This window comes from Macaca thibetana, chromosome 15 (assembly GCF_024542745.1).
Source record: "Macaca thibetana thibetana isolate TM-01 chromosome 15, ASM2454274v1, whole genome shotgun sequence".
In the NCBI taxonomy this organism is placed as follows: Eukaryota; Metazoa; Chordata; class Mammalia; order Primates; family Cercopithecidae; genus Macaca; species Macaca thibetana.
Genome location: NC_065592.1, coordinates 58,438,334 through 58,457,046, shown reverse-complemented (window position 1 = coordinate 58,457,046; position 18,713 = coordinate 58,438,334). Strand labels below are relative to the sequence as shown.

Below are 18,713 nucleotides of genomic sequence, written 5' to 3'. Positions count from 1 at the left end.
TCATTTTCTTTCCTTTCTTATCCTTTTTCAAATTATCTTTATTCTTTGAGTATGGAGAATATTAAGATAACTCCATGTCCAACTGTAAAAACAGGAATTCTCAGGGAAGTGTCACACTTTGCATATATGTTCCACACGCTTCCCCTGAAAACTTCATGGTTTTCACTTTTCCTCTTTCTTTTTGTAAAGATATGCATGATTTCTTACTTCCTAATCTTTTTTACACAAAAGGTGACATGCTATATGTATTCTTCTGCACTGTGCTTTTGGTTGTTTAACAATACATCTTGGAAATTTCTGCACATTGGTTCATAAGTGTCTTATTCTTTTTTTTTTTCTATAGCTTCATGGAACTTAGAGAGCAACAATTAGCTAGCGATTCAGAGAGAGAGAGAGAGAGAGACAGAGAGAGAGAGAAAGACAGAGAGAGACAGAGATAAAGCTACTGTTGTATGATGTGGGGATTTGGAGGAAGAAGATAGGTAAAAAACATATTTTGGAAGTTTTCTTTGGGGTATGAGGTGTGAGGTGTAATTCACTGTACATCCTTATCCCCTAATAAAAATCTCAGAAAAGGCCACTCTTCTGTTCGATTGAATATGTCACTTTGATGAAGCAGTTTGAAAGTGAAACACGAAGGTTGAATTTGAATTACAGGAGAGCATCAATGCTATCATATGGTGAGTCATGTAAAATTTCTGTTTCAAGTGTAGCTAAAGTTAAAGGGTCCTTCCAGGGCTGGCTGTGCTGCAAGAAGAGGGGCAGTGGATGTCCAGATCCCTGTCCTCTGGAAATTGGAATTTCGAGGCTAATCCTAGACAGGGAGATTTCCCACAGAGGGTAATAGAGACTGAAAAATAAGCTGAGTGAGCAGAGTCACGGAATCCGCATGAAATAAACATTTCATTGACAGTCTGGGATCCACAGGGTTAGATGTAGACATCAGAGCTGGGTTATTGTGCCCAAATCTGAGAACTGGAGATGAAAGGAGGCCCAAACATTTGAAGAATAAACAGGGAGGGACTCAGGATGATCTTCCAGCTAGAACAAGCACTGCTGTTCACAGCTTCTTTTGAAGTTCTGCTCGGGTGTGGTGGGTCAGCTGAGTTTAACAGATCTAAGATACAAACACGTAGAAATCCAAGGCCTGGAATAGAGTGGCACAGAAAAGGTCCAGAGAGGGAGTTAAAGTGAGCAAAATATAAGCATGAAGGGAAAATAGTTGAATTTCACTTCTATATTTTGGAAAGAGATCTAGGATGAGATGTAATGAAGGAACCTTATTAAACAAATCCTAGAATACTCAGGTTCTTGAGTAGATATGTCTGCAAATTAAGTTATATTTTAAATATCAGGTAGTAAATATAAGTAATTTACTTCCTTACTAGGCTGAAAATATGCCTCGCTGCCAGTATGAATTCTTAGGTGAGTAATTTAGAATTAACTGAAAGAAAGTAGACATATTCAAGTAATTGTTTTTCTTTTTTGGTAAGACAGGATGTAAGAGCTTATAGTGTGATCAATTGCAAAACACCTTTCCCACTTCTTCTTTCTCTGTTTACTGCTTTCCTCTTTCATTATTGAATTTGTGACAGACATCTATAATAAAACCTGAAGGCCAAGAGAAAAATACACTTAGTTAAATTTGTTAAACGGGCTGTATTTAAGGGTTTTCTTAGAATTAAAAAATAAAAGGTAAATTAAATTTGATTTAAATTTTTAGATAGTCATAACATTTTTTCTGAGTTAAAAAAATTTTAAATAAATAATTGCATCTACTTATGGGGTACAGTGCAGTGCTTTGATATATGTATTCATCCCTGAGTTTGTTCTGTAGTATTATTTTTGGCTGTCAGATGAAGCCTAGGATGCCTTCAAATAGTGATTTTTAAATGGATATAATAAAATACACAAAATTACTAAAGAAGCCAATTAAATTGAAATATAGCTACCAAAAATTTTTTTAAAATTGTAATACGGTAATATATACACTCTTTAAGTTTAACAGAATAAATAACAGGGAAATAACTTTAGGTCTATTATAATGAGTAATATGATACTGGTGAATATAAACAATATTATTTTGTGACAATTTTTATATGCTATAAAAATATCTTAAATTCACATTGGTGAAAAAGTCAAAGTTATTGTTATCACTTCTATGGTTTGTTTTTTATGCTCATAATTAAATGAAATGATAGATTCCAGTTAGCGAAAATAAATACTTAAATTTTTCCTAGTTCACAGATTCCCTGAATTGCAGGGATTTTGAACCCCATTTAGGAACCTCTGCTCTAAGGAATTATTATATGTTATGGTATCTTAATATATAAATATGAAACAAAGATGCAAGTATACAAAAATAAATACATCCTCCTGTGTTGGTCACCCACCACCTTAGTGATTTCCAATTTCTATGATTTCATTTTCAGGAATTTTGTTTTAAAAAGCTGTCTGATAATTTTTATACCTAATTTCTTGTCATATACTTTTATACCTATATATTTTGTTAAAATATGTATCACATTTATTAATTTGAGTATTTTTTTAAATGTATTATTTCTACTGACTTTTATCCATAGTGGCTGATTTCATTGCATGTTTTATTAATTTTGTGTTACACATTTTATAAATTTATTACATTTCATCATGTGCCTTGCATGGTCAAATGTAATAAGATAATTCCCACTTTATCTGTGGGAATTCTTTGAGGCCTGAGTTTATATGCTTTTTCTCTAGAAAGGATTTATATTTACTTCTTTCAGGTGCCTGGAGACACTACCAACCCAGGAACCATTTAAACCAAATTTTCAGCTTTATTTTTCTTTTTAAGATCCACATAGGTATTGTGACCAGAAGGTCCTAAATCTGTGTGTGAGTGCAGAATTATAGTTAGTAATTTTCTGGGTAGATTTCTTTTTTTTTGACCCAGATCTAAGGATGAATCAAGAAAGTATCTTTATGTCTCCTTGAAGGTGTGGCCTTTTAGAAATGCCAGATTTAGGTGTCTTTTCCCATCTTATTGACTTCCTGGGTCCCATAGTGGGTCAGCAGATGCTCACCAACCAAATGCAGGCCCAAGTATTTGCTTAACTCTGTAGTCATGTATGTTTTTCATTGTTTTTGGCCTCTGAGAATTTCCCTGACTTTCCTGCCTACTCAGGCTTGCATTAGTTTATACAAAAAATTACTTTATACAGCTTTTTAAAAATTTGGTTATATTCTCTACTGGGAGGAATTCTTTGGATAGCTAGAACACCATTTGTAAGATTTGGTTCTGATTGACATTCTATCTTGTTTAATTTTGTTTAATCTTTACAATAATCCTGTGAAGTCTCTCTCATGTCCCCTTTAGTTATAAATGTGGAAAAGAGAGTCAGCAAGAGCAGCTAAACTAGTCAACATTATAGCAAATTGGTGGCAACGGTGGGATTTAAAACAATGTCTGCTAGGTCACTACCAGAAGAACTCATGTTCTTTCCCTTTTGCTCCCCTGGTTTTCGTTCTGTGCCTTAACACAGCGTTTTGTCATGTACATTATACCAGAATGTTAAGTCTGTTCTAGCAGAGAGTTTTGTCTGTTTTGCCTTCTCACATACAACCAGCATCTAGAGCAGAGCTGACTCACAAGAGGTCAGTAAGTATTCATTCGATCGACAAATCAGTGAATTTTTACGCTACCACGTAATCTTCATAATGATAATTTTTGAGGCTATGTAACAAGCAATTTGAGTTGATTAATTAAGAATCTCTTTTCTGAAGATCATTGTGTTTTTACCTTAGTCTAAGAAAAAAAAAATCTATATGTACTAAGATGTCATGGTAAGAGCTATCTTATAAGGGCAAACAATACTCAGGAACTGGTCAATTATTTTTCTTTCTTGTTGTGTCTCTGTCCCACATTGCTTAAATCCTTTTCAATGTTGTTTTGTTTTGTTTTTAAATCAAATCAAATCACATCATGAAGTTCCTGCATTTCAACTTGTCACATTGGTCTGATGGGTTCCCCACTCCTAGTTTCGAGAGCTTCGGAGGTGGCTCCCTTTCATCTTCTGTACTATTCTTTGTAGAGATTAGTCACAACAACAACGTGATCTCAGTCATTTCTTCTCCTGTGCAGCTGACCATGAAGCAAAGTAAAAGGGCAAACTATTTATAAGTCAAGCGGTTACAGGTGCAGAGAATAGATAAGTATTTATCTTTGTCCAGGTTGGGAGACCATTCTTACTGGATTTCCTTGTTTGGACTATTATAGCATAGGCTCATATTTACAGGCAGGTCTCGAGCTTTTTAAAAAGCACGTCTCAGTGGCTGAACGTAACCCCACCTAAACTGCCTTGAGAAATCTCTCAGTCAATGTCTCTATTATCAGTTGACATTTTTCCAGTCAAAAACTCTTAAGTAATGTACCTACTTAATGCTTCCTCCAATGCTATGCAAGGAAGAGGTAAAATTCATAGGGGACAGCAAAGAAATTAGTAATACACAGAATACTTGCTATGACTGATATATATGCAGCCATGGGAGCATCCACTGGAGAACTGCTCCCTTTGGTGTGGGCAGGGATGGCTCCACAGAGAGGAGTCAGGAAAGTATATCAATGTTGCTACGAAGGTGTGGCTTCTTGGAAATCCTAGCTTTAGGGGGTCTTTTACCTTCTCTTACCTTCTCCAGTTATTCACAAATAGCCTTACCAGGTTCATTATTCCTCAACATGTTTCTTTTTTCATCCTTTCCCTCCCAGCTTGGATTTGTATCTATTAATTACTAGTAGATGTGATGATTTATTGTTTACAATTAAGATGTAATTTATTTCTCCAGGAAGAGAGAGGAACAGCTATGGTTCTAACTCCTCCTCACCCCTGATAATCACTTGTATTAATTAAGTCCTTTAATATGCATGCACCTAGCAAACACTTTTCCCAGTTTGTCCCTGAAATGTTTCTATTTCCTGTATTCAAGGAGCAACAATTCTTTGATGCTCACCTACCTTTGTTTATTTGCTTTTTAAAATTTATGTACTTACTGACCAGGCGCGGTGGCTCACACCTGTAATCCCAGCACTTTGGGAGGCTGAGGCGGTCAGGAGGTCAGGAGATCAAGACCATCCTGGTTAACACGGTGAAACCCCGTCTCTACTAAAAATACAAAAAAATTAGCCGGGCATGGTGGCTGGCGCCTGTAGTCCCAGCTACTCGGGAGGCTGAGACAGGAGAATGGCGTGAACCCAGGAGATAGAGCTTGCAGTGAGCTGAGATCGCACCACTGCACTCCAGCCTGGGCAACAGAGCGAGACTCTATCTCAAAAAAAAAAAAAAAAAAAAAAAAAAAAAAAAAAATTATGTGCTTACTTATTTGTACTCTTGATTGACATGGTCTCTCTTGCCTCTCAAATTGTAGGAATATTGAATATATAATTCTTACCAAATTAGCTGTTTGATCCCACTACAAATCTAGTATTTTTATCTTGAACAACTTTTAACAATGTGTGTGAAATTTTTCCCAATTAATTCTTTGGAGTTCAAGGGTTAGATGTTATTTATCATGCTTCATGGGTTTGTTTTTAGATTTAAGATGTTAATGTACACAAAAATAATACTAAAATGCTTAGGTTCATAAAATAAATATTAATTTCCCAGAGTTTGTGTCTTTTTGCCCTTTCCTTTTCAAACTTCCTTTATTGTATATTCATTCATTCTTTATTTCTGTAACAAAAAGTTCCAAAATATCTTTGTTCTCAGCACTTTGCAGGCACAGGGTGTACACAAACTAATAAGATGTGGACTCTTCCACGGAAGATGGGAGGACATGCTGTTTGAATACATCAATAAATAAGAAATACTTTCATGCTATTTTTGTTCAATATGTATTTAATGATAGGTTTTACTCTTTCTTTGATGTCTGTGAAGCTTCTATTACTTTGTGAGAATTTTGTTTACTGAATCAAATTTTCTGCCTGGAGGCCTTACGCTGCTGTGACAGACATGTTGAAATTTTTATAATGCGTGAGTAGAGTATCAGTGTTGAGGCTCAATGCAGGGCATTTGAGAACATTGGTTTTTCTGTAAGGAAACAACTTCCTATCACTCTGACCCTAGGCAACAGATTTACAGATGCACTTAGGAAATCTAGTGGTCTTTACTATCTGTTATCTCTAAATGTGACTGAATTGCATTGAATAAATATTTCCTGAGAGTCTACTAAGAAGAGCCTCCAAGATTCTGCATTAGATTTGTACAGAGGTGGCTGTAATATGCTAGGAGAGCCATCAGAGGAGACAGAAGCAAACTCATGGTGGTAAGAGGATGCAGGAGTCTGTGGTGGCTGTGGTCTTAGGAATATTTCAGGGTATCAAGGAAGTAAGCTGATGAATGATTTCTGAAAGGGCTTTGAATACTTGGCTGGCAATGGCAAGTTACATATGACCAACCTAATTATCCCTTTGCTCCTCATCCAATAATGAGTCAGTGTCTGTCTGGTGAGGTTCTGACGCACCCAAAGTGCTCTGCCAGCAGATATATGAAACCCCGAAGAATAGTCTTCATATGATCTTTGGTTGTGATATGATTAGGAGGGAGTAGTCTGAATTGTGGGGCTCCTGAAGTCTTCAAGCAGGGTTCTGGTCAGCAAGTTCTCTCCTGGAAGGTGGGAGGGGTCCTGAGGGGTCATGATCTATTCAAGCCCCCAACCAACCCCCACATCACGAAACATTCCCATTTATGTCTTCTGGTGCTTCATGTTACATATGAAGTACAAAGACCGTTGGATACTTTCGCTTTCATTTTGGAAATCCTGTCTATTGAGGTTAGGAAATATGGTTTCTAGGGTTTGTTGACCATTTAGTTACAATTTGGGATTGCAACTGACTTGCAGGATTTCAGACAATGCAAAGGCAAAGTGTAGTCTATTCCTAGAAGAAAAACCGTGGGTTGGAGAGACTTTTTTTTAATCTATGCCACGTTTTAACCTTTTTTTGGAGGTACTGGCAGTTATAGCCACATAACTTTATTAGGCCATCGACGGTTGGGTCTAGATCTGTGACTTTCAAATTAGTTCCTAATAGGGTTGGAATAGGGTTATAGTGGTGTCAATTGTAAATTGGTTCCTAAAATTTTATTTATGTCCCATCTACTCCTTTAACAAATATGCCTTAAGCACCTACTATGTGAGGGACTCTGTGTTAATTCTTGTCAAGAGATATAAAAATGTATAGTCTTGGCCAGACACTGTGGCTCACGCCTGTAATCCCAGCACTTTGGGAGGCTGAGGTGGGCAGATCATGAGGTCAGGAGATCGAGACCATCCTGGCTAACACGGTGAAATCCCATCTCTACTAAAAATACAAAAATTTAGCCGGGCGTGGTGGTGGGCGCCTGTAGTCCCAGCTACTTGGGAGGCTGAGGCAGGAGAATGGTGTGAACCTGGGAGGTGGAGCTTGTAGTGAGCTGAGACCGTGCCACTGCACTCCAGCCCAGGTGACAGAGTGAGACTCAGTCTCAAAAAAACAAAACAAAACAAAACAAAAACAGTTGTCTTGCATGCCTCTTTATCACCTGTCAAGGGTGATAAGTTTAAAATTATTTTTTTCTCTGGGATTTGAAGATATTCTCCTGTTTCTTTTCTTCACTATTTCTAAAGATGAGAGTCCGATGTCCTGTGAATATGTAATAAGCAAAGAACAAAAGTAGTTTTCTGACCTTTAACTGTTTCAGAAGAGTTTTGAATATATTAGTTAAAATAGCATAATATTATGTCTTCAACATGAATACAATATCTTAAATTTTATGAAACATGCCACATACTTGTTCTGTGTAGTAAGTGTAATAAGGCAGGCATCGTTAAATGCCCTATTTTGTAGATAGTGACTCATAGGTCAAGTAACTTCATTATGACTGGTCAAGTGGCAGAACCTGAACTGGAAAGGGGAGTGTGGTGCCCTTTCCATTGCTTTACATTTCCTTGTAAATGTCAAGAGCAGCTGAATGTTAGTATTATTTTCAAACTCCAAAGTGACTTTTCAGCAATCGGGGTTGTTGTCTGAAATGTTTTTTAATGGCTTGTCTTATGTCTTTCCCTCATAGGAAAAGAAAAATACAACACATAGCCATGGTTGAAGAAGACATGTACCTTCATCTGAGAAGACATCTGAAAATATTCTGGTCACCATTAAACTATATCCAATTTTTAAGTTGTTTATTTTTTAAGTTAGGGCTGCTTTTACAGATAAAGTTTAAAAAGTCTGGCATTGTTGACATATATTTTACATTAACTTTTGTTTTTGGAAGGACCAGATATTCCCAATGTTAGTGTAATCATATTTTTTTGATTAATTGTTATGTGGCAGTTACATGTACTACATTTTTAAGTTGTCATAATAACCTGGTGAGAGAAGTACTGTTATTATTTGACTTTTGTAGATGAGAAAATTGAGACAGAAAAGTTAAGTGACTTGCCCAAGTTTATACAGCTAACAAGTAGGAATACTGAGATTTAAACTATGATGGACTTGTTTTAGAGCCCATGTTTTTAACCACAGCATTATAATGACCTGTCTTGGCACTGCACTGATGAGGTGTGTGATCTTTCTTAGGTCACCTAATGGTTTTAGTTTTCAGATTCATTTACGAGAAGGAGAATGCATGGGATAATTTATTTACTGAGCAGTATTCCTTGTATGCATATATATCTTTATTTAATCCTCACAAGAACCCTAGACATAGATAGAATTATTATCATCCTTATGTTATATATGGGAAAATTAGAACTTAGAGAGTTCAAGTAACTGCTAAAGGTGACATAATTGGTGTAAGAACTGGGAATTGCCACCAAGATTTCAATCACTATGCTTTACTGTCTTTCTTTTTTAGGGGCTTATGCTGCCTTCAAATTCTATACATTGAATCCTGGCTTTTTATTTTAGAGTCATAATGGCAACATGTTTGTTTCATAAAACCTTTCATTTAGAATTCATCCAAGAAGTGACTTAGTCTACTTATAGCTGCAAATATTGGGGAGCCATTAGCACAGATAACAGCAATCTTAACAATGAAACATTGTGCTATTAATATTATATTATTATTTTTTTGAGGAGTCACATGTGTAGCAAACAGGATGTAACCGGACATGTCAGGCAAGCTGTTGCTAACCCTGAAGACTACAAGGGATTAAATTCTCATTATTACTCAGAGTTAGTCCCCAAATATCTGTGTATGTTCAGTTTCTTCAGTTCGGCAGGAAGTTTTAAAGAACTAAACAGCATGCCCTTCCGCCTGTGGCATATTCATAAGCTATTTTTGGGTGAGTCATCGGAATTCTGTGGTTTGTATCCTGAAGGGGGAGAGGAGACTCTGTATGTTTAGCCTTTTTTTTTTGAAACAGCCAGTTGAAAAAAAAAATCTTTGATAAAAGTTCAACATTAGGTAAGAAATATCTGCAGCAGGATCTTTCCATTGTGATAAATATTCCTCTCATGTTCACATCTCTGGGAATATTATGCAAGTTTAATTATTTGACCTGTGCATATTCATGGCTTGACCTAGTGCACGCAGACGCTCTGGTCTTGTGTTTAGCTGAGGCAATTCACGGGGAATAAACAACTGGCTAAACGAGTCGTCTTCTATCCTTGGAGTCTCTGCTCCCTAATGTCAAATCAATGCTCTAAGCTGGATAAAGTTGTGGACATTTATGAAAATACAAAGATCAAGCCAAACCTTTTGAGGCCTGTTGGGTAATATAACTAATACCGTAATTGTGGATTATGATTAAATATTTGTAATGGTAAAAAAGAAGTGGGTGAAAATTGACAGTCTTTCTCTTTGTAACAACAAGAGAGCCTATGAGGGAATTCCAGTAATTAATACATATTTTCCTATCTCATCAGGAAAAGGAGCTGATTGTTAGTGGAAGAAGGAAGAAATACAAGTTTGTTGGGTATTTAGTATATGCCAGATGCTGTACTAGGGCTCAAAAAAAATTCCATAGAGACCATTTAGATCTGGCGAACATACTACTTTCAGAAACTGAAGTGAGTCTGTGGTCTACAGCATCAGTAGTCCATAAGTCAGAGATTTAAGAAAGGAAATGGTGGTATTTAACATCCATGTTCAATTACAGTTATCCATAGGATATGACCGACTGATTTGTAACTGTCAACAGACATATTCAGAGAGGACAATTTCAAGTTAATCTTCAAAATGGGAGAGTTAAATGATGCCTTTTTAAAAAATAAAGAGTGACTACTGTTTGGTCCTTAAGATGATGTTAGATGGATCATGAATTAGGCATTAAATGGCACTAAAACACATAATGAGAAAATACTATTTTTTAAATTCCCTCTCAATTTTCTGAATATGTCAAGCAGGAAGTTTCAGTGTGGTGTTAGTGAAATTTTAGCTCTTCTCAGGGCAGGCAACATCTCCCTTCGTAACGCTTCTTTTTAGAATCACATTTTATTATGTTTTATTTCTGGCAAGTGAAATTGGTTTCCATTTATATGGAGTAGACATTAAAATGTATTCATATGAAATATTAATTGATTTTAAAATATTAACTAAATAATACATGTAGTGAGCTGAATGGACAAAGGGACACTACCCTGAAGAAATTATCCACTGTGTAAAACTTCACAATTTTAGTGATTAAGAGGCAGATGGTTTCATAAATGAAAACAAAAAATATAGTTTGTTTAAGATCTACCTGCTTGTCCAGAGCAGTTGTGTTCAAAGTGTGGTCCATAGACAAATTATGGTCTATGAACTTTTTGCCTGTCTGCAAAAAATAGATATAGAACTCCTGAGTAACCATTTAGAAGCTTTTATAGCTTTTATGGCTTATAGCTTATTGCTTTGATATCCAGTTGCACGAAATATTTTTCTTTTTTTTTTTTCTTTTTTCCGTCTCGCTCTGTCGCCCAGGCTGGAGTGCAGTGGCTGGATCTCAGCTCACTGCAAGCTCCGCCTCCCAGGTTTATGCCATTCTCCTGCCTCAGCCTCCCGAGTAGCTGGGACTATAGGCGCCCGCCACCTCGCCCGGCTAGTTTTTTGTATTTTTTAGTAGAGACGGGGTTTCACTGGGTTAGCCAGGATGGTCTCGATCTCCTGATGTCGTGATCGGCCTGTCTCGGCCTCCCAAAGTGCTGGGATTACAGGCTTGAGCCACCGCGCCTGGCCACGAAATATTTTTCTAGTAATTATTTTTGGTATTTTACAAAAGGGTCATTCTGGGATAAATTAGGGGAAAACCTAATCATTTGAGAGGGATTGATCTAAAAGATGTGTTTAGAACAAGAACAAAACTAAGAAAAGTGGTAGTCTAAGCAGTCATGGAAAAAGAACATGCATTGGTAGAAAGTATGCAGTCATCACAGGATCTAGAAAACAGGAGTAAAGAGACTAAGATGGTACCTTTGTAAAGATTGGAACTGTCACAATTATCTTATAGTTGTATCCCAAGGCTCCAGTGTAGGTCTTGTCATATAATCAGCATTTGATAAATATCTGTGGAGTGAATGAAGAAGTAAATGAATCAATGAATGAGCTATGGTGCTTGGCAAGTAGGTCTAGTGCAATCACCAGATAAAATGCTCTATTGTATTGCAGTAATAGTTCACCATGCTTTTCCATTTCATAACACTCTCTAATTCCCTTTTTTTCTGGATATATAAATATCAAGTGAATTTCCAAGTATGTATTAATTAGCTTGTCAGTGAATCTTGATTCCAAAAAGGTGGTGCCTCAATTTAAAATAAATACTTTTAAATATTGGGTTGAATACTACAACAGCAAGCATAGACTAGATTGTGTTTCCGTGGGAAAAACCTCAATATCTTAATGGCTTAATCTAACAATCACTTATTTCTTGTTTCTTTCTCACATACATGTCCAACAAAGGTTGACATAGGGCTTTGCTTATTACAGTCATCTCAACCTGTGTTTCCATGATAACCATAACAAAAGATGTAGCATGTAACACACTGCCTCTTAGAGCTTCTGCCTGGAAGTGACACATTTTACTTCTATTCCCCTTTTTTTTTTTTTTTTTTTTTTTTCTGAAAGCAATGAGTTCACATCTAATATCAGCAAGGTAGGGAAATGCAGTCTTACTATGTACCAGGAAAGTGGAAAGCCAGAAAAATTTCTTGAAGAACACTAATAACCAGCACATATACCCATATGAATTAGATTAATAATAATTATTCTACCTCTGGTTGATCTTCTGTGATTGTACCAACAGCATTGACTTTATGCACTGCCAGATAACTGGGCTGAATCGTCAATGTGGTGATCCCGTGAACATACTGCTGTTGATACACTTCTGCCTCAGCTGTCAGCTTGCTTACTTTAGCGGCAGCTCTGTTTTCCATTCTTTCTAATATCAATAGTGACATCTGCTACAGAATACCAACTTCTCTGGTTTGAATTCTCTCTCTACCAACTAAACATTACAACTGAATATTTCCTCCCATGAGAATGAAAGTGATTGGCCTTAGATCTTGGTCTGAGAGATTTGTTCTAATGAATTTTTTAAGTGGCTGCAAATGTAAACGTCCTGTAAATATTCTTGTGTGAGATTGTTAGAATGAGTCAAGTTCCAGGAAGATGATCGAGTCTGAGAAAACTGAACATATGAAATTTCTAGACTTGCAAACTTGAGAAAGAGGCCTGAGGTCCTAGTGATCTGTAGTATTCATGCTATGAGAGTTCAACATTTTCTGTCTGTCTGTCTGTCTGTCTCTCTGTCTCTCTCTCTCTCTCTCTCTAACCTACTTATTATCTAAAAGTCCTCCAACACAGGACATACCAACATGTCTAAAGTGGGCTGGAAAGGATACTTCTGAGGTACATAAACATTTTTGCTCTGTAATTCAATATAAAATATCTCTGCCCCTTGCTAATATTTTTGCATAAAGTACTTATACATTTTCCAGAAAAAAAGATTTACCTTAAAGACATCACTTTTTTATGATACTATCAGCATTATGTGGACTTCCAAAATTAGTGGAATCTGAATCCAGATGGGTGAAATCTAACGGCACACTAGAGAAACCCATGATTTTCAAAATTATAAATCAGTATCAAAGTATCAATATCTGCCTCTGTCTACAAACAGATGATAGAAGGAGGCAGAGGTTTGAGACTTTGAAATATGATTAGTATTAACAGTTAAATTAGATTACTAAATGTCTTTAAAGCCACTTTGAAGAGGCTTTTCCCCAAGCTGTCTGTATTGGACACATTAACAGAATGATTTCCAGATCTTTACAAGATTGTGCCAGTGGACACAGACTGATCACCCGCTGAATTATGGGGGAATGGGGGAGGATTTTTTATTACTCCTGCATCAGCTGTGGCACATCTAGACATGTAACTAATCATTTCTTAGCCTCTAATTTTGGAAGCTGGCTTTAGATGATAATCCTCATCAAAAGCTAACAAGGAGATGCCTTTGATAAGGCAGTAAATCATTAAGTGAGAAATAAGCAGTTGATTTATGACTCTTAAATGTTTTAGTCTCTGAAAGATAAACCTCCATTTCTGTTTTACAAGTGATATTCCTATTGTTCCTTAAAAAAATTAAACTTTGATTACTGATGCAAAGATAACATATTTCCCCCAGTTTCAGAGATTGTAGTTGAGTGACTGAACTTAAATACTAAGATCACTTCCAATTTCCAGAGCCTACTTACTAAGTTTCTTGAAACAGTCTGTGTCTCCAGAGCAGTCGGCCTGGCATTGGCACAGCAGATGCTCTGTTAGTATATTCTGGTGTGTGGTGCATCAGTCCTGTGTTAAAAATTTAAGATTCTATAGGCAAAATATTACTCAAATCATAAAATATTGTCCTTTTAAAAAAATCTAACACATCCTTCATGTTCTTGTTTCAGGACCTTTGCATCTGTCATTCCTCATAGCTAGAACACCCTTCTCTGAGATATCCTGTGGCTTATTCCTTTATGTCTTTCAAGTCTTTGTTAAAATCTTGCCTTCTTAGAAAGACCACAGCTGGCCACATTTTCTATAGTATCGCCTCACTCACTCTCTAGCCGTGCTGTTATTTTCTTCATAAAACGGAACTGTACTAACACATTAATTTGTCTATCTACTTATCTTTCTCCTTTATTAGAATGTAAACTCCATGAGATGGAGTGGTAGTAGTGTGGGAAGTACTTTATATTTTTATAACTGTTTCTATAGTGCCTAGATTAATGCTTACATCTTACCCACTGAGCACTTAATACTTTTAATAAAAGAATGAAAGGAGGTTGGAGCAAGGTGAAGAAATAGAAGGCCCCGCTGATCATCCCCCAACCTACCTTGGTAAGGACACAAATTTAACAAATATCTACACACAACAAAGCACTTTCATGAAAACTAAAAACCAGGTGAGCACTCATAGTACCTGGTTTTAAATTCATATCGCTGAAAGAGGCACTGAAGAAGCAGAAAAAACTGTCTTGAATTGCCTGTGCCATCCCTCCCCCATCCCTTGGTAGTGGCAATGTGGTGCAGAGAGCTTTTCTGCACCCTGGGGAGAGGGAGAGCCAGCAACTGTGAGGCATTGAACTCAGTGCTGCCCTTGTTATAGCTGAAAGCAGAGCCGGACCAAACTCAGCTGGCACCCTCCCGCAAAGGGAGCATTTAAACCAGCCCGAGCCAGAGGGGAATTGCTGATCCCAGTGGTTGGAACTTAAGTTCCTACAAGCCTCACCACTGTGGGCAAAAGTGCTTTGGGGCTTCAAATAAATTTGAAAGGTAGTTTAGGCCTCAAGGACTGCAACACCAAGGTGAGTCATAGGCTGAATTGGACCAAGAGACAGTAGACTGTGATTGCATGCGACCTACTGCGACACCAGCTGGGGCAGCTAAGCGAGTGCTGGCATCACCCATCCCCGAACCCCAGGCTGCACAAATCCTGGCTCTAAAAGAGACCCCTTCCTTCTGCTTGAGGAGAGGAGATGGAATAGTGGAGAAGACTTTGTCTTGCATCTTGGATACCAGCACAGCCACCGCAGGATAGAGCACCACTCAGAGTTGTGAGACCCTATTTCAGGCCCTAGCTCTTGGACATTTCTGCACACACACTAGGCAAGAAGGGAATTCATTGCCTTGAAGAGAAGGGCTCAGTCCTGGAAGAATTCATCACTTGCTACCTGAAGGGACCCTGAGCTGTGAATAACCAACAGGGATATTGTATCTCACTACATCAAAGGCCTTAGGTGAGATACTGAGACTTGCTGGACTTAGGAGAGACTCGGCATATTTCCAGTTGTGGTAGTTGATTAGGATGAGACTCCTACTTGAGAAAAGTGAACCGAAAAGTGAAGGAAACTTTGCTTTTCACTGTAAGTATCAGCTCAGCCATAGTGGAATAGAGTACCAAGTGGGCTCTTAGGGTCCCCAGTTCCAGAACTTGGCTTTTGGATGACATTTCTGGTACTTCCCATTGCCATAGGGGAGCTCACTCCCCCGAAGGGTGAGTCCTAGCCAGGCAATATTCACTACAAGCTGACTGAAGAGCCTTTAAGCCTTAAGGGAACATCAGAGGTAGTCTAGTAGTAGTCCCCGAGGGTCTGAGGTAGTGATATCCACTGGTTGAGGCTCCTCTGTTTTGGAAAGGGGAGGGAAGAGTGAGAAGGACCGTCTTGTGGTTTGAGTGTCGACTCAGCCACAAGCAAAAGGGAACCCTCGTACACTGTTGGTGGTAATGTAAATTAATACGTTGATACAAGCACGATGGAGAACAGTTTGGAGGTTTGTCAGAAAAACTAAAAATAGAGCTACCATAGGAGCCAACCATCCTACTGCTGGGTATATACCCCAAAGAAAGGAAATTAGTTGTTGCAGCTCTGTTTACAACAGCTATGATTTGGAAGCAAACTGCATGTCCTTCAACAGATGAATGGTAAAGAAAATGTACTATACACAATGAAATACTATTCAGCCATAAAAAGAATAAGATTTAGTCATTTGCAACCACCTGGATGTACTTGGATGTCATTATGTTACATGAACTAAGCCAGGTACAGAAAGACAAACATCCCATTTCCACTTACTTGTGGGATCTACAAATCAAAACGATTGAACTCATGGAGATAGAGAGTGAGAGAGTAGACAGATCATTACCAGAGGATGGGAAAGGTAGTGGTGGGTTGAGGGAGAAGTGGGGGTGGTTAACTGGTACCAAGAAATAGTTAGAATAAATGAATAAGACCTAGTATTTGATAGCACAACAGGGTGACTATAGTCAATAATAATTTAATGCTACATTTAAAAATAACTAAATGAGCATAGTTGAATTGTTTGTAACACAAAGCAAAAATGCTTGAAGGGATGAATACCCCATCTTCCATGATGTGATTATTATGCATCGTATGCCTGTATCAAACATCTCGTGTCCCATAAATATATACACTTACTGTGTACCGATAAAAATTAAAAATAAAAGAAACAAGAATGGAAATGGATAAATGAATGAATAAGTTGATTAATCTGTAAGACTGGAAAATTTCTCTGGCTCCCAGAAGCATATTTTTTTTTCTCTAAACTTAGTTAAAATGTAGTAAAATCAGATCTTGATATAACTTTTTGTAATCTATCTTGGTACAATAGTCATATAATATAGGCTTACTCTTTTATGAAGATAATCATTTAGTTCTTTTTTCTCAGTATGCTGTATCCTCATTTGAACTAAAGTGGATTAAACAGGTTTTATTTGGGGGAAATTAGGGTGTTAGAATAATGAGGTAAAGTCTGATAGCAAATGCTACCTCTCTTCAGTTTGTAGTGAGAAAACGTTAGCCTTTTAAATAACAAAGATGAGGACTTTTAGACGTAGTTAATTGGTGAGCACTAAAAATTCTCAAAGTAAAGTTCTAAAAATTATATATTGTTTGCATGTATGTAGTCTTTAGGAACTCATGATGAAAGGATATATTTTAAAATTAATATGGAAATTTGAAAATGAAATCTCTTTTCCAATTCTAAAAGAGTTTTTCTTCCCTTCCCAAGGCTCTACAGTTTTAATTTAGCACTGTATTAATCCAATAATAACAAAATAGGGTTTATTTTAAAAATCCAAAGATGTTTAAATTAAGAAATCCATTATAATATTTTATCCCCAAAGAACTTTTCTAACATGCTGAGAGCTGAGAATCTCAAACGACTGCACCCACCCCCCTACCTGCTTCTTAGAAAATTTCTTTTCTGTAAAAAATGGACTCATAAACAGTCTTTCTGAATTCCAACAGCATGTTCAGAGAGGCACTTGGGCAGGGAAGCATGGTAGACAGTTTTGGATCTGAGCTTGGAAGATCTCTTTTCACATCTCACAGTGAAAAAACAAATCTATAGAAAGAAATTTGAAAAAACATGCTAGTCAACCCAGTGCCTAGGATTTTAATAATCCTCAATTAGAATAAATACTTATTATCGAGCTCTGGTATCCTATTTCCTCTTTGGATCACTCACATAGGCAGTTCAGGAATATTTGTGCCAATGTTTCCCTGGGAGTATATAAAAATGGTAGAAATTATGAAGAATAAGTACACCAAGGTAATATCATTTTGTGAATAAATACAATTTATATTTGTGTTCAGCTGAGAATTTCCTAGTAACATACATGATTTTGTTGTAATTTAATTAGGCTCACATAGCAAGCCACTCCTGTAAATGGCTGTGGTTATTACTCTCATGTCAAGTTCTTCAGAACTCTTCACCCCCTTGCCAGGTGTGTGCAGGGAGAGATCACGATGTGTGAAAGCAGGAATCATGTAGGTCTGGAAGACACATTATGTAGACATGGGACATTGTCATCAGATCCTGAGAAAGACAGTTATTCTCTCTGGTCCCCATTTGTTTTAGGTGTGGGGTGGAGATTTGACTGAGTATAACATTTCCATGCCATTTAACTTGCTGTAATATATGATTCATTTTCTGAGACAACAGCATTCATATGTGTCTAGGTTATGCTGGTGAAGACTGATTACTTTCTACTTTTATTTTGTAACTAATGTTTTTTCTTTTTTCTAATTACAAACATAATTCATAAAAATAGTTACTTCAACTTTTTATGGTATTTAAAAATTTACATAAAATATTTTTAATAATGTTTTAAATCTATTCATATATTTATTTGGCAACTATCCATGAAATCCCAGCTAAGTGCTAGAGTGTATATTTATTAAAGAAACAGACATGGCCCTTGCTCTTGTAAGTGTTGTAGTCCAGTCCTAGGTATATTCTAACTTTCATTAGGACTTTTTGTTTGATCCGTTAATTATTTAATAAAGTTGGTTTATGATTTTCCCCAAATCTATTTTCTTGTAATAATTATTTTTACTGATTTCAGCTATTATGGCACTAAGGACATACAACATGGTCTGAATGACACATACTGAAATTTACTGAGAGTTTTTTTATGGACTGATGTGTGACCAATTTTTATAAAGGTTTCATTTATGCTGGAAAAGAATGTATATTCTCTTATCATTAGAAATGCAGGGTTTGATTTGTGCCCATTAGATGAATTATTAATTAAGCTGCTCACATATTCTTTATTCCTATCATAATTTTGGTTTGCTTTATCTACTCATCTTGTAGAAAGCATGTTAAAATTCCGCTTATTGATGGTGAATTTTATCAACTTTTCCTGGTAGCTTTGTTAATTTTTTTGCTGTATATATTATGAGGCTATGTTGATATGTATATACATATTTA

At 36.7% G+C, this 18,713-nt stretch overlaps 1 protein-coding gene across 1 annotated transcript in view; it reads left to right on the top strand.

Moving 5' to 3' along the window:
* Positions 1-17,773, top strand: part of LOC126937594 (heterogeneous nuclear ribonucleoprotein A1-like) — a 184,812-nt gene extending 167,039 nt beyond the window's left edge. The window contains exon 5 of the transcript XR_007719785.1: positions 8,082-17,773. The gene's annotated coding sequence lies outside the window, so the exon portion shown is untranslated. The remainder of the gene's footprint in view (positions 1-8,081) is intronic.
* Positions 17,774-18,713: the final 940 nt, after the last annotated feature.